Below are 15,075 nucleotides of genomic sequence, written 5' to 3' on the forward strand. Positions count from 1 at the left end.
GACTCAGGCAGGGCTGCAAAAGCTGGCTGTGTCCAATTCCCACCCCAGGCCAGGCACATGCTCGTCGGCAGGAGAGCTGCAGAGATGGGGCCAGGAGGGAGTGCCCTGAGAGGAAGGGCAGCAAGAAGTGTACATGGTAAACCTACCAGCCAAGAGTCACAGGGGCCCAGAGAATGACATGCTTGTGGGTCCCATGGTGTAAGGGGCTGTACTCAGGGCATTGAATCCTGCTATCGGAGTACAGATCTGAGTGGGATCTTCTGGGGAGAAGTTTGGTGGCAAACCCTGGGTAACCAAAATGCTCGGCTTCCTTAACTGCCCCAGAGTGAGGTTTTTCCCCTCTCTTGGGTGACTGATGCCCAATAGAGTTAGCTGTTTGGCCCAGCTGGTTCTGTGGGGTGGCTGCTGTATGTTGGGGTCCTCGTCTTTAACAGCCTGGCTAGAGATTGAGGGGGGATGAGTTTGTGTCTTGCACTGCTTCACCTGATGCCCACACGTTTGGTTCCTGTATCGGCTGCTGCCAGGCTCTTCCTCTTGCCCCCAGGCTGTTTCAAGGAAGGAGCAGCAGAGCCAGACTTAATAGTCATGGCAGAGTCACAGACTGGAGCCCGACACACCTTCCTCCTCTGGGCATGTCAAGCAATGGCAGGTGAGACTGGCAGGTATCCCGGAAAAACATGCCAGTCTAGACGTACGCTGAGGGTCACAGCCCAGCCCCTTGAAAAACACTCCCTAAGAGCTAAAAGGGTTCTAGGTTTAAATTTGTAACCCTCCATATGCAGAAGGGGGAATAACAATCTGACCCATCCCCCCCGCATTCCAGCTGCCCCCATCTCCTCCTGCCATTTTGTCTCCTCGGGCCAGTCCTGAGCCTATAACCCCAGTGGGGCTGGTGCTGCTGGGGGGAAATACGAGCCAGGGCTCCATGTTGGGGTTTGTGTGACTCTGGGGGAGGCGCGTCGGCTTGGAGAGCAGGGACGTTGGGGACGGCTTGGCACACAGAGCTGCACATGCTGAAATCCCCAGTGAGCCGCGACCTGCTTCTCGGCCCAGGTTCTGAGCCGCCGGGCTCTCTGCAAATGTTCCTACCTACACGTTTGCTGCCGTGGGGCTAGATCCCGACACAGGAAGTACCCTGGCACCTTTGGCCTCAACCCCCAGCCAGTCTCTGGGGCCTCGCTCGGTTCTGCCACTGGCAGGAGACATTAATTGTAGGCGTCGGGGGGGTTTCTTTGGTGCAAACTTTATTATTTACAAACAACGTTGGCACATTCCTGTGCCCTGAACAGGGTAGAAACAAAAAGCAGCCGGCAGCTCCCTTTCCCAGAGCCCCACCTTTGTGTGGGCAGGGAGCCCTGTGCTCTAGTAGCGACTGGAGCGTAGGCGTACGGCTTTATTCTTCCTGTGTCCCGGTTGACATATGAAAATTAGGTTGGCCTGGCGACATTCCTCCCAGCTGTGAAAACTTTAACTACAGCCTCTCCCAGAGGCAGATTTACTGCGCAGATGGGAAAGCCCTTTCTATGGGGTCTGCGTTAGCCCCTCATTTCTACTGTGGTATCGGAGTGAATGCATAATCCCTGATCCCCGGGTCTCCCTCTTCCAGGCGCCCTGCGGGTGCAGAGCCTTCAGCTTCTCCCCAAACCCCAATTCATTAGCTAAAGTGGAGAGGAGTCCTGTGGCACCTTATAGACTAACTGTAGTGTTGGGGCATAAGCTTTCGTGGGCAAAGACCCACTTCATCAAATGCATGTAGTGGAAATTTCCAGAGGCAGGTATAAATATGCAGGCCAGGATCAGGCTGGAGAGGAGGTGGATCCAATCAGGGAGGATGAGGCCCACTTCTAGTAGCTGACCTGGAGGTGTGAATTCCAAGAGAGGAGAAGCTGCTTTTGTAGTTAGCGAGCCATTCACAGTCTTTGTTTAATCCTGAGCTGATTGTGTCAAACTTGAAGATGAACTGTAATTAGCCGTGGCTCTGCCACCCCACAGCTGCCTGGCCCCACATCTGCCCCTGTGGCTCGGTGCTTTCTGGGGTGGGAAAGGTCAGAGGCTGCCCAGAGCTGAGACCTGCAGCTGCCTCCAGGGTTGTCACCGAGACAGCAAGACAGCCAGTGCACAGGGAGACGAGACAGAGACTGGGGTGTGTGAGGCCAGAGTGTCCCCTGGGAGTCTCAGGGACACAGTTGGAGCCGGGATCCCAGCCCCACCCGGAACCAGGGGCGGATTCTCTCCCCCAGGAGGGAGCCGGGTGGGAAAGTGAAGATCGGGGCCTCGTCACCAGCATTTATAAATGTCACCTGCCCCCAGTCACAGTCCAGGCAAACCCGGATCCTGCTGGGGGCCCGGCTCAGGGGTAGGGAGGTTGCAGGGGAGGCGAGAGCCAGGAAATGCTCCCCACACAGCCGCACGGCCCAGATCCCCCCCTCTGGGGTAAGACTGATCTGTCCCTTCCTGTTCACAGACTCTCTGGCCACCCCCACAGCCCAGTATCCCCCATTCCCCACCTCCACCTCCCAGCAATGTCTCCCCGAGGTGAATTTCTCACAGCCCAGCACACAGAGCTCAGAGTCAAATCTCTCAGGGTTCTTGGGCCGTGGCTTCCGTGTGTCCGCCTGCCTCACACCTTTCCGATCCCCGGACAGGACGAGGTCAGGATGAGCCGTGTCTGGATCCAGAGTCACAGTCACTGCGGGGAGAGAATCAGAGTGTGAGGGGCCAAGCTCAGCCCAGGGGGATGCTGGGGCCATTTCTCACCCACCCCAGCAGCCCTGTTGTGGCTGGGACAGGCCTGGGTCCCCGGAAGCTGCCTCTGCCCTCGGCCCCTGAGGCTGAGCCGAGCTGTCACTGCAGTGCCTCACCTGGTGGAGTTGGACCCACTTCATCCGTTTCCTCGCTTGTGTGCAGAGCTTGGGGAGGGTGCTACTTGGGGAGCGGGTATCGGTGCAGCCGCCTGGGCGGGAACTCAGCCCCAACGTGGGTGTCAGGAATGTGTGTGTATCACATCAGCTGGGGATCCCCCTGGGAGTTCCGGAATCTTGGTCACATCAGCTGGGGATTCCCCCCCGGGAGTTCTGGAATCTTGGTCACATCAGCTGGGGGTCCCCCCGGGAGTTCTGGAATCTTGGTCATATGTGGTGGGTGGGTGTGTGTTGCGGGGGGGGAGGATACGAGGCTCCAGAGCCCGTGACCTTCCATGGCTCTGCCCCACTTTTCTTGCGACTGAGGCCCCACCCCTTGGCCAGACTGGGAGCCTTGGCTGCTGTGGAGAGACTCTGACTCTCTACCTGGCCTGGGTCAAGATCCAGGGGCCTTGAGAGCAGCCCCCAGCCCACGTGCCTGCTCCCTGAAGTGCCTGCCCAGGGCAGGTGGAGGGTCCAGGGCTCTTCAAAGCTGCCCAGGCTCAATGGGGACCTGACCAGCTCTGCCTTCCAGCCTGGCCAAGGCCTGGGAGGAAGAGGCGCAGAGGTGAGACCACTGGGAGGGACCAGCACAGGGAAGAGGCTGCCTCTGCCCCAGGCAGGAGCTGTATTTCATTGAGGGCAGGGGGTGGGGGAGAGAGCTGATCAGATGCCCCACCACAAAGCGCAGCCCCTGTCTGCAAAGCTCCAGCCCCGCCCAGGGCTTGCAGCTTGTGGGGTCACAGCCCCCAAACTATCCTCATGTTAAGATGTAGGAAGGCTACTTCTTAAAATGGGCAGGCCACAGGCCCCCTGGTCACATGTGACCCTGTGCCTCTGGGTCTCCTCACTGGTCAGTGAGTTAGTTTCAGGGCTGAGCGTGGCACGGTCGCTGTGGGTTTGGTTGGTAACTTTAGCTACAATCTCAGGAAAATGCTTTCACTGGAATTTTCTCTTCTTTTAAAGACATTTAAATATTTAATTTAATCTCCACTTGAAATCTCACCCTGTCTGAATGCTCCTAGGGATTTTCCTCTTGCTCCCTCCAGGGCAAATGGCAGAGTGTCTGGTGGGCAAAAGGATAAAAAGGAGGTGAGATTTCAGGCTCTCATATTTATAACAGCATCCCCCTCCACACAGACTGCATTTAAACTATGACAGAACAGGCTGGCTGTGTCTAGACTGGCCAGTTTTTCCAGAAAATCAGCCGCTTTTCCGGAAAAACTTGCCAGCTGTCTACACTGGCCACTTGAATTTCCACGAAAGCACTGACTTCCTACTGTAAGAAATCAGTGCTTTTTGCGGAAATACTATGCTGCTCCCGTTCGGGCAAAAGTCCCTCTTGCGCAAAACTTTTGCGCAAAAGTCCCAATGTAGACAGCTGAGATTTGTTTTCCGCAAAAAAGCCCCGATTGCGAAAATGACGATCGGGGCTTTCTTGCGGAAAAGCGCGTCTAGATTGGCCACGGACGCTTTTCCACAAAAAGTGCTTTTGCAGAAAAGTGTCCATGGCCAATCTAGACGCGCTTTTCCGAAAATGCTTTTAATGGAAAACTTTTCCATTAAAAGCATTTCCAGAAAATCATGCCAGTCTAGACGTAGCCACTGAGACAAACACCGGTATTTAATAATAGAAGATTTCTGGGTCTCTTGTGCGATAGTCTAGACTAGAAGATTTAGCCAGCGCCACTCAACTCCTTAACTCAATTCATTGTTGTGGGTTTATTATTGAAATAAAATGAAAATGTACATGGTGTGGAGAAAGTGAACAAGGAAAAGTTATTTACTTATTCCTGAAATATAAAAACTAGGGGTTACCAAATGAAATGAATGGGCAGCAGGTTTAAAACAAATAAAAGGAAGTTCTTCTTCACACAGCGCACAGTCAACCTGTGGAACTCCTTGCCTGAGGAGGCTGTGAAGGCCAGGACTATAACAGGGTTTAAAAAAGAGCTAGATAAATTCATGGAGGTTAAGTCCAGTAATGGCTATTAGCCAGGATGGGTAAGGAATGGTGTCCCTAGCCTCTGTTTGCCAGAGGGTGGAGATGGAGGGCAGGAGAGAGATCGCTTGATCATTACCTGTTCAGGTCACTTCCTCTGGGGTACCTGGCATTGGCCACTATTGGCAGACAGGATACTGGGCTGGATGGACCTTTGGTCTGACCCTTCTTATGTTCTTATGGTTCATTTAAATCATTGCTTGGGGGCTGAGGCTGGGGGTGAGGGGTTAAGCAGGCAGGATGCCCCAGACAACCCCAGCCATCTCTCACTGCAGCCACTTGGGGCCAGGCAAGAAGCCTCTCTCCATGGCTTCTGCAGCTCCTGGTCTTCCCTAAATTGTACCTAGGTGGTAGGAGGCTTGGGTTTGGAACAGTCCTGGGGGCCATGCCCTCAGACAGCCCCCTACACCTGCCTGGTGATTTGCTTTGTTTTCTGGTTTTCTGAGAAACAATCCCATTCTGGGCACATCCCATTGTCCTGGCACAACCAAACCCTGACCTTGCTTTAAGGGGTGGCAAGAGGAAGCTGTGCTCCGAACTGGCTGGTCCTAGCTCTTACTGTTTAGAAGGGGCTCTGTGACAGGCTGGGTGCAGGTCTAAGAAATGGCCTTTCATTGACGGCTTGTCGTTCAAGTCATTCAATCCATGTATGGAGAGCAGAGGAGTCAGTAGCCCACCCTAAAGTTGGAACCCCTGACGTCATGCTTGAGGGCTGCTTAAAACAGAGGCAGCCTTGGTTCCAGAGGCAGCTCTGAACTGTGCCAGAGTATGGGCTACTTCCAGGCAGGGGGCCTAGCCGCTCTGAGAACCAAGCCCTGGGGCCTAAAGGGCAGCCCTCAAAATCTAAACGGTCACTTTCTCCTCCTTGATCCCTTCTAGGTACCTTTGAACTCCCTCAGACTCTCCGACAGGGCAGTTGCTTTCTGGGAGAAACCACCGATTCGTTTTTCCAGCTCAAGAGAAATCTCCTCGGGCTGCTGGAACTGCCCCGTCTCACACCTGGAGAGAAACAATGTCACAGGGTGATACTGCACTGAGTGACTCACTTCTTCAGTTCTGGCTACCGAGTCACTGCTCTCATGGGCTTGGAGTTAGAATCTCTTTGCTTCTCCCCTGGCCATTCAATCTTCCCCTCAACGGATTTCTTACGCTGTGTCTACATTGGCATGATTTTGCGCAAAATCTTGCCGCCTGTCTACACTGGCCATGAGTATTTGTGCAAGAACACTGACGTTCTACTGTATGAAATCAGTGCTTCTTGTGCAAATACTCTGACGCTCCTGCTCAGGGATAAGTCCTCTTGTGCAAGTGTTCTTGCGCAAGACGCCAGTGTAGACAGGTAACATCAATTTCTTGCGCAAGAAAGCCTGATGGTTAAAATGGCCGTCAGAGCTTTCTTGCCCAAGAGAGCGTCTACACGGGCACGGATGCTTTTGCACAAAAGCAAATCTTTCGCGCAAAGGCACATGCCAGTGTAGACACTCTCTTACTCAAATACTCGAACGCAAAAACTCTTGCGTTTAGAGTATTTGCTCTAAATCTTGCCAATCTAGACGTAGCCTTAATATTCTTGAAATCTGGCCTGGGGAGACCAGCTCTGGGGACAAAAGGGGAATTGAGACTCCACGGCCAGCTCACGTGTGGGCCTCCAGGCGCTGAGGAACAGGAGGTTCCCAGGGGAAGGGCTGTGGGAATCTGCCCGCTCGGAACAAGACTGAGACACCAGCTCCCCCCTCCCCAGCTCATGCCACACAGGTCTCCAAACAGCCCTTGGGCGGGAAAGACTCTTGACCCTTACTGCCCTAGGCTGAACGGTGCCCAGTGCCCAGCAGTGACAGGCCCATGTTCCACCCCCACAGTCCCCAGGGAGCCAGTCCCCAGGGAGGCAACAGCTCTAGGAAACTCCTGAGGTCAGACTGTGCCTCTGAATGGAGAATTCCAGAGTCTGCTGTGCCAGGGTGAGACCCTCAGGTTGAAGCTGATCAGGGAGATTTGTGGCCAGCCTGTGCCCTTCCCCTCACATCTGGCTGTAGAGCCCTGGGGGGATGTGGTGCTCACATCAGCTCCAAGCTCCTTCCCAGAGTTGGGCAGCGTGAGGGGGGTAAGGGAGCCACATACCTGCTCAAAGCACTTCTGGCATCCTGGAGGGGAGAGAGAGAAAAAAAAGAATCTCAGCCCCATCGGACACACACAGGGGCTAGAGAAGGGATTTCACAAATCTGTGATTCCCCTGAGCGAATGGGGCTTTGCCATCTCTAATATCTCTGTGCCTGTAGCTCTGCAAAGCACAACAGTCACTCACATGTCAGCAGTGCACACGCCGAGTTACACCCAGATCTGACGGCTGTGACCCTAGTGCGTGTGATTCAGGAGCCTCCCTTCCCTGTGCGTGGAGCTGGGATGTTTCTCCCTCAGTCTCACCTGCAGGAATTCACACGCTGGCTGCTGACACTTCCCCTCCAGCTCCCTCCCCGATCAGCTGGCTGAGACAGGAAATCTGCGCGGAGAGTTTCCGGACATTGTCAGCCTGGAGCCTCCCAATCTCCTCGTCCAGCTTCTTCAGCTGGGCCAGCAGCAGTCGCTCTTGAACCTCCAGGAACTGCCGCAGCTGCTGAAACTCGGCCACAATCCTCTGCCTCTCGGTTTGTGTCTGATTCTGGATGAAAACAAGGAAAGGGCTGGTCAGGGGCATGAATGGAGCCCGGGGCCCTTTCATGGGGAGCTGAGTGCGCAGCAGGGACAACTTCTTGGAAAACCCTCAAATTTCTGACATTTGACTCTACTCTGTGGGAACAAGGCAGAGGAATCTCTCGAGCTTCCCCTTCGGCCCCTGGGTCCCTCTGAAAGGGACGGTTCCCTGCCCATCGTGGGCAGCGTGTTTTGTTATTCATGGGTTGTAGGAATTCACAGCCAGAGCAGCAGGAGTCAGGACTCAGCCCCAGCCTGGTAGAGATGCCAGGGGACAAAAAAGAAACAAAAAAGTTAGTGCACCAAGTGGCCAGACCCAGCCGACAGCCCTTCACGGGACCATTCAGCTGCCTGAGGGAGGATTTCTGGGAAAGTCACATTAACTCAGCTGAGGGCCTGTCCACACGTGGATCTAACCCAGCAATCCATGGTCTTGGAGAAACTCACTCTCCCACTTTTCCCAAGGCCACACAGGAGTCTGCCTCCAAACGGCCCTCCCCCTGTCTGCCCCAGCCCCTTCATAACCACAGGCACCTACCAGATACTCCTGGCTTCTCCTCTCTCCTGTCGCTTTCCATCCCAGTAGCTTTTCTCTCTCCTCCCTCAGAGTCTTCAAACGGGCCTGAAATTTCTCCTGAAGAAACAGACATGAGTGGGGAGGTTTCGTGGGGAGGAGTGAGGAACGGGGCATTTTTCCATGCAAAGCCAAAGTGAGTGTTGGTCCCAGTCGCTGTGTGACAGCCGGGCCCACCAAGGAGATGAAACCTTATTAATGGAGACAGGGGGTGTGACCAGGAGCAGCCTGAGGCCAGCTGCGGCAGCTGGTGCCCCAGGCAGAAGGTGCAACCGGCGCCCCTGCCTGCACGGCCGTCAATGGCTGTGACGTAATCAGGGGGCACCCCCGGCGCCCCGTGACATCATCATGGGGCGCCGGGGCCGGCGGCGCCCTAGGCAACTGCCTAGTTTGCCTAGGCTCACAGGCCACCCGTGAGTGTGACATCATCTGATCTGTTACCAATTCAGAGTCTTTTTAGACGGGTCTAATTAGAGAGCGATCTCAATTATCACCCAGCTTTATGGGTATCAGTGAACTGATTAGTGGCACGGCATGCAACAGGCTGTGGATCATACTGGGGGTGAATTGGGGTGCATCTAGATCACTGTTTTTTAAGCATGGTACGAGTACCCTTAGAGGTACGCGAGAGAAGTCTAGGAGGGTACGTCAGCACAACTGAAATGTGGAGAAAACTGAATTTTTGTGTTAAGTTTTACAGTGCTTTATTATTTTTGTAATTTTTACACCCCAAAAATTTCATCACCTGCCCGGCTACAATTACCGTATTTTAGCAAATATATCCCGCACCTGAATATGCCCCGCACCCGAATATACCCCGCGATTTTTCCAAATGGAGTAAAAAAAATCTTGTATACCCCATGCACGAGTATAACCAGCAGGGTTTACAAGACTTTTCTGTGCCGGGGGGGATATTCACTAATTTACGGTGCCGGGGTGTGTGTGTGTGGGGGGGGGGGAATTAGCCAGCCTAATTCCCCCTGGTTCCTGCAGGCACTCACTGCCCCGGTTCCTCCAGCCTCCGGGAGGAGGAGTGCTTATCCCCCTGGTTCCTGCGCAGCCGCAGGAAGGGACAGGGGAGTTCTCATCTCCCGGTTCCTGCACAGCCGTCAGCCTCCAGCCTCTGGGCGGGGAGCGCTCACCCCCCTGGTTCCTGTGGCTGTGTAGAAACCAGGGGGGTGAGCTCTCCCCCACTCGGAGGCTGCGCAGGAACTCACCAGGTGAGTTTAAAAAATTTTGTATACCCCGCACCTGAGTATACCCCACGGGGGAGTTGCGGGGTTTGTAAAAACGCATATAACCCGCAGGTGATATGCACTAAAATATGGTAAGTTGTTTAAACAAATGTGCTGCAATGGTAGAAAAAAAATTTGTGTGTCTGAAAACTGTAGGTACCGGGGGTACTTAACAAACATTTTTTTTTAAAAAGGGGTACTTTATAAAAAAAGTTGCGAAACACTTGTCTAGACTACATTCCTCTTTTGAAAGAGGAATGCAAATGAGGGAAATCGAAAATGCAAATGAAGTGCTGGTTTACAAATCTCGCGCTTCATTTCCATAATCTCTTCCGATCTCTTTTTCAGATTTAAAAAAAAAAGGCGTCTAGATGGGGTTCTTTTGGGAAAAAACCAACCCTTTTTTCGAAAGAACCCTTATTCCTGAAAAAAAATGAGGTTTACAGGAGTCTTTTGAAAAAGGGTTTTTTTTTTTTTCCCCCGAAAGAACCCCGTTTAGACTGCTTTTTTTTTTCCAAAAAAAATCTCTTCCAAAAAAGTGATCAGAAGAGATTATGCACACGAAGCGTGAGATTTGTAAATCAGCGCTTCTTTTGCATTTTCGATTTCCCTCTTTTGCATTCCTCTGTCGAAAGAGGAGTGTAGTCTAGATGCACATTTTGGTGTTTGAGAAGATTTAAATCCCTACGCGACACACTTCCCAGAAGCCACCAAGGTTTAAACATGGGTTGGGAATTCAGGCCCTGAGGCCCTGCGGGCTGCACGGGTTGGATAGAGCTGGTCTAAGCACCAAGGCAAACTCCACAAGATACAGGGAGCCGGGAGATACAGGGAGCCGGGAGATACAGGGAGCCGTGAGATACAGGGAGCTGTGAGAGACAGGAAGCCGTGAGATACAGGGAGCTGTGAGATACAGGGAGCTGTGAGAGACAGGAAGCCATGAGATACAGGAAGCCATGAGATACAGGAAGCCATGAGATACAGGGAGCCGTGAAATACAGGGAGCCGTGAGATACAGGAAGCTGTGAGAGACAGGGAGCTGTGAGATACAGGGAGCCGTGAGATACAGGGAGCCGTGAGAGACAGGAAGCCGTGAGATACAGGGAGCCGTGAGATACAGGGAGCTGTGAGATACAGGGAGCTGTGAGATACAGGGAGCTGTGAGATACAGGGAGCTGTAAGATACAGGGAGCCATGAGATACAGGAAGCCGTGAGATACAGGGAGCTGTGAGATACAGGGAGCCATGAGAGACAGGGAGCCATGAGATACAGGGAGCCATGAGATACAGGGAGCCGTGAGATACAGGAAGCCGTGAGATACAGGAAGCCGTGAGATACAGGGAGCTGTGAGAGACAGGGAGCTGTGAGATACAGGAAGCCGTGAAATACAGGGAGCCGTGAGATACAGGGAGCCGTGAAATACAGGGAGCCGTGAGATACAGGGAGGCTCAGCCAAGCGGACAGTGTTGCCTGGCACCTGTGCAAAGTGGCACTGGCAGGTGGGGGCTGGGAGGTGGGAAGGGAGCTCCACAATCCCTGACCGGACGGGGCCTCGGGTGGAAGGGGCAGGGCTGGGGGCATCCAGTCCTCACTGCCCCCCTGAACACTTTCCTGTGGTGATGTAAAGGGCCCAGAGCCCCGTCCGGAACCACTGTGGTAACGGTGGCAGCTGGAGTCCCGGGACCCCCAGAACCTTTCCCCTCTCCCATACTCTGTTTGCAGCCGTGCAGATGCAGTTTGTCTGGCTTTAATCTGCACAGTGCCAGCTGGGTGGGGCTCTGTCCCTGTCCGGCAGGGACTCAGCCCTGGACACGGTTTTGTCCAGTGCAAAAAGGCAGGAGGAGGCCGAGGATGCAGCAGGACGCCGGTGAGGGAGGGGGTCAGGAGGGAGGAGTGGCCCCTCCATGCAGAAAGATGCAGGTGGGGACGGTCTCACAAAGGCAGGGACAGGTGCTCTGAGGCCGACCGATACGGGTGAGGGTGGGCCTGGGCGTGTCCTGTGTTCTGGGGACTGGTCAGTGACTCCCCTAATTGAGCAGTTCTGTTAAGCACAGTTGGGGATTGCCCCAGCGCTGCCACTAAAAAGGTTTAGGACAACACCCTCGGGACCGCCGCTCCATCCCCGGTACAGCTCCTGGCAGCAGTGCATTCTGGGAGATTCCCAAAGGCTGCCTGGTGGGGCTAACGAAACCACGTTGGCTGGTCCGTGGCCACCCGCGCAGATCAGACTGGCACTGGGCAGTTCCGGCCTGGGGTTAATTTTGCTCCAACCCAGTCGGATCCCAGTGGTACCTGGCATGGCCCAGCACTGCCTGGAGCCCTGTTGTTGGCAGACTCAAGGCAGTTGGGGTCCCACCCAGCATCCAGCCCAGCGACCTCCTCTAGTGCCGGCTGCAGTAACCTCCTCTAGTGCCAGCCGCAGCATCTGAGTTTAGTGCCTCATGGAGCAGCCCAGGAGCTCAGCATCCCAGTCGGAAACCTCTTCTCCCTGCTGGGCCTGGGCTGTTATCACGGCGTCTTTCCCGCCTAAGGGCTGCACTCCATCACTACTCAGTGCTGCTAATGGGGCAGCGTGGCCTAGTGGTTAGGACACTGGCTTTTGGCCTTGGAAAATTGGGGAGGTGTACCCAGCTCTGCCACTGACTGCTGAGTGGGCTTGGACAAGTCACTTCCCCTCACTGTGCCTCAGTTTCTCCTCCCACCCTTTGTCTCTCTTGTCCAGTTAGAGTGTAAATGGCTCAGGGCAGGAATTGTCCCTCACTGGGTTTTATGCAGGGGGCCCCACAACTGAGGTCAGATCTCATCTGGGGCATGTAGGGGCTGCTGGGATGTCAACAACGACAATAAACACTGTGACACCCTTGAGAACAGCTTCCCCTTCTCCAGCCTGCAGGCAGCTCTCTCAGGCTACGTCTACACTGGCATGATCTTGCACAAGAACTCTTTTGCAGAGGAGTTCTTGTGCAAAAACTCTTCCAGAAGAGAGCGTCTACACTGGCATGTGCCTTTGCACAAGAGATGTGCTTTTGTGCAAGAGCATCCATGAATCCATGCCAGTGTAGACGCTCTCTTGTGCAAGAAAGCTCCGATGGCCATTTTAACCATCGGGCTTTCTTGCGCAAGAAATTCATGTTGCCTATCTATACTGGCCTCTTGCGCAAGAACAGTTGAGCAAAAGGGCTTATTCCTGAGCGGGAGCGTCACAGTTCTTGTGCAAGAAGCACTGATTTCATACATTAGAACGTCAGTGCTCTTGCACAAGAACTCGCAGCCAGGATAGACAGGCAGCAAGTTTTTGTGCAAAAGCAAGTGCTTTTGCGCAAGATCGCACCAATGTAGACTACCTGCCAGCCCTGGGAGCTACCTGGCTCCCACCTCTACCCTGCCAGGGCTGCAGCGAGTGCCAGGCTTAAGGAAAGCAGGACAAAACAGGTAAGGCTAGAACTTTGAGTCTTCCAGTAGCATCACAGGTAAGATGCTGGATTCTACCACTAAGGCTCATGAGTTCAAATCCCCCCAACTCCAGGGAGGTGTTACAGTGGGCTGAAGATCAGCAGGATAAGGCACCTTGGGGTGGTGAGCTACATGAATTGTGTCATTTATTTTGAAATAGTTTATTTCATAATTTGGCACTGTCTACACTGCACCAAATTTAGAAATAACCCGCTAATTGGAAATGTCCCTTGCTCCTCATGAAGGACGGTTACAGGGATGTCGGAATAGCGAGCCTGTTTTATTTTGAAATAACGGTCTTGCTGTGGAGATGGGGGAAAGCTATTTTGGGACACTCCGGTATCCCGAAATAGCGCTGCAGTGTAGACATAGCCTCACAGACTGGCCTGCAGCCCTTGTCAGTCAAACCTCGCCGATCATTTCACAGCTCCCGGTCTGCAGACAGTTGCCACCGGTCACTGCTGGGAACCGGGTTTGAAAAGGATTCAGCGGCTCAGAGAAAACTTTCCCACATCAGACAAGCTTAAAAACTTCCTCTGCTGCCTTTTTCTGGCCAGGCTCGGGTATCATTCATTTGTGTAGCGACTTTCCTGCAAAGAAGGCTGCACATGGCTGAATGATGCAGTCAGATCTGTCCATCAAATGCGAAGTTATTATCCATTACACAAGTATCAGAGGGGTAGCCGTGTTAGTCTGAATTTGCAAAAACAGCGAGCAGTCCTGTGGCACCTTCTAGACTAACAGATCTGACGAAGTGGGTCTTTGCCCACGAAAGCTTATGCTCCAATAAATCTGTTAGTCTATAAGATGCCACAGGACTTCTCGTTGTTTTTACCTGTTAAACAAGAGCTACTCAACTTTGGAAGCCCCAAGGGGCCACAAGGATACTCACAGCACATGCCGAGGGCCCACAACTTAAGTGTGGTTCCTTATAGAAGCTGGTATGTGTGAAAATGCCCCTTTTACTTCCAATCGCCTCACCAGGGTGAATGTTTGGCAGGTAGGACCCAGGGCCAAGTGGCAAAGAGAAGGCTGGGTCCTCTTACCACCAGGGTCTCGCTGCCCATCTACTTCCCTGCCACAGGCGGCCGCAGTCCCTTTTAGCCAGTGGGACAGTGGGAAAGGAGGCAGGAATGGGGAAAGTAGAGAGTCAAGATGAGGGAGGCAGGCAAATCTCGTATTGCTTTGTGGGCCACTCGCAGTAGCGTCTCGCTTTTGTGCTACGGCTGCGAAAAACTTCTCTGAGAAGTGGAAGTAGCTGTAACCACAGCTGCCAAAGTAGCTCAGTTGGGAGAGCGTTAGACTGAAGATCTAAAGGTCCCTGGTTCAATCCCGGGCTTTGGCAGATGTTTTTCTTCCTGACGCTGAGCCCCTGTTTGGCTCCAAAGCACAGAAGGGTGTCCCAGATTGGCCTTGTCTGCCTTGCTGCTGCACCTGGGACCCAGTAAGTCCTCTCTTGCTCTGCCAGGGGAGGAAAAAAGAATTTCTCCTTTAAGAAGGAATCAAATCAGCCATAGCAGGCTCTCTTGTTAAACAGCCATTCAAGGCCTCCACTCTGCCGGCTGAGCCACGGAAGGGCATCGAGGGGCGCAGTTTTGTGCAGGTTGGCCCATCTGCAAGTGTCAGGGCAAATGCCACCTGTGTGGGTGGCATCCTAGGGGAGGGGCAGAAAAACCCACCCGCACAGTGGGTTAACACGTGGGCTTCACATGCAAAAGGACCCTCGATCCAAACCGGGCAGAAACACTGTGTCTTGTTCTTGGCAGCTCCCCTTTCTGCCCTGGCAGGCGCTGCTCCGTCTCCCACTGGCCTTGGTCTGGCATTCCCGCCACCTCCTAGCACCACAGAAAGCCCCTTGGTGAGATCCTGGGCAAGCTAGGGGCCTCAGGCCTGTCACCGCTTGAAGCTTGTGCCTTGGGCTCCTCTGTCCTTGGAGGCCGGCTCGTCCAGCTGTCTCCTATGCACTGCTTGCCAAAGGAGGGGGAGTAAAGCAGGAATGGAGGGGAAGAAGCAAGTCCCACTGAGGCACACAGCTCGGGCGCAAGCCCCAGTGCAAAACCTGCAGCTGGGCCCGTGTCGCCCACCTCCGCACAAGCTCAAAGGGGACGAGGAAGCCCTGTTGCCTCAGGAGGGGGGAGGGGACAGGGGGCCTCGTCTCTCACAGCCTTGCCTTTTACTTCCAAGCCGGCAATCGCAGGTGCCCGGGGGCTCCCTGGCCGGCT

At 53.9% G+C, this 15,075-nt stretch overlaps 1 non-coding gene and 1 pseudogene across 2 annotated transcripts; one reads left to right on the top strand and one right to left on the bottom strand.

The window, feature by feature from the left end:
- Positions 1–288: 288 nt before the first annotated feature.
- On the bottom strand, positions 289–8,418 carry LOC102454365 (E3 ubiquitin-protein ligase TRIM15-like; annotated as a pseudogene). The gene is made up of 6 exons (XR_016347319.1): positions 8,129–8,418; positions 7,324–7,558; positions 7,021–7,043; positions 5,786–5,901; positions 3,907–3,966; positions 289–2,689 (listed from the first exon to the last, which is right to left on the bottom strand). The product of XR_016347319.1 is annotated as an E3 ubiquitin-protein ligase TRIM15-like (transcript).
- Positions 8,419–14,125: 5,707 nt separating this feature from the next.
- TRNAF-GAA (transfer RNA phenylalanine (anticodon GAA)) lies at positions 14,126–14,198 on the top strand. Its single transcript has one exon. It is a non-coding gene; the product is annotated as a tRNA-Phe (tRNA).
- The last annotated feature ends 877 nt before the right edge of the window (positions 14,199–15,075 follow it).

Source organism: Pelodiscus sinensis, chromosome 19 (genome assembly GCF_052426305.1).
Source record: "Pelodiscus sinensis isolate ZL-2025 chromosome 19, ASM5242630v1, whole genome shotgun sequence".
NCBI lineage: Eukaryota > Metazoa > Chordata > Testudines > Trionychidae > Pelodiscus > Pelodiscus sinensis.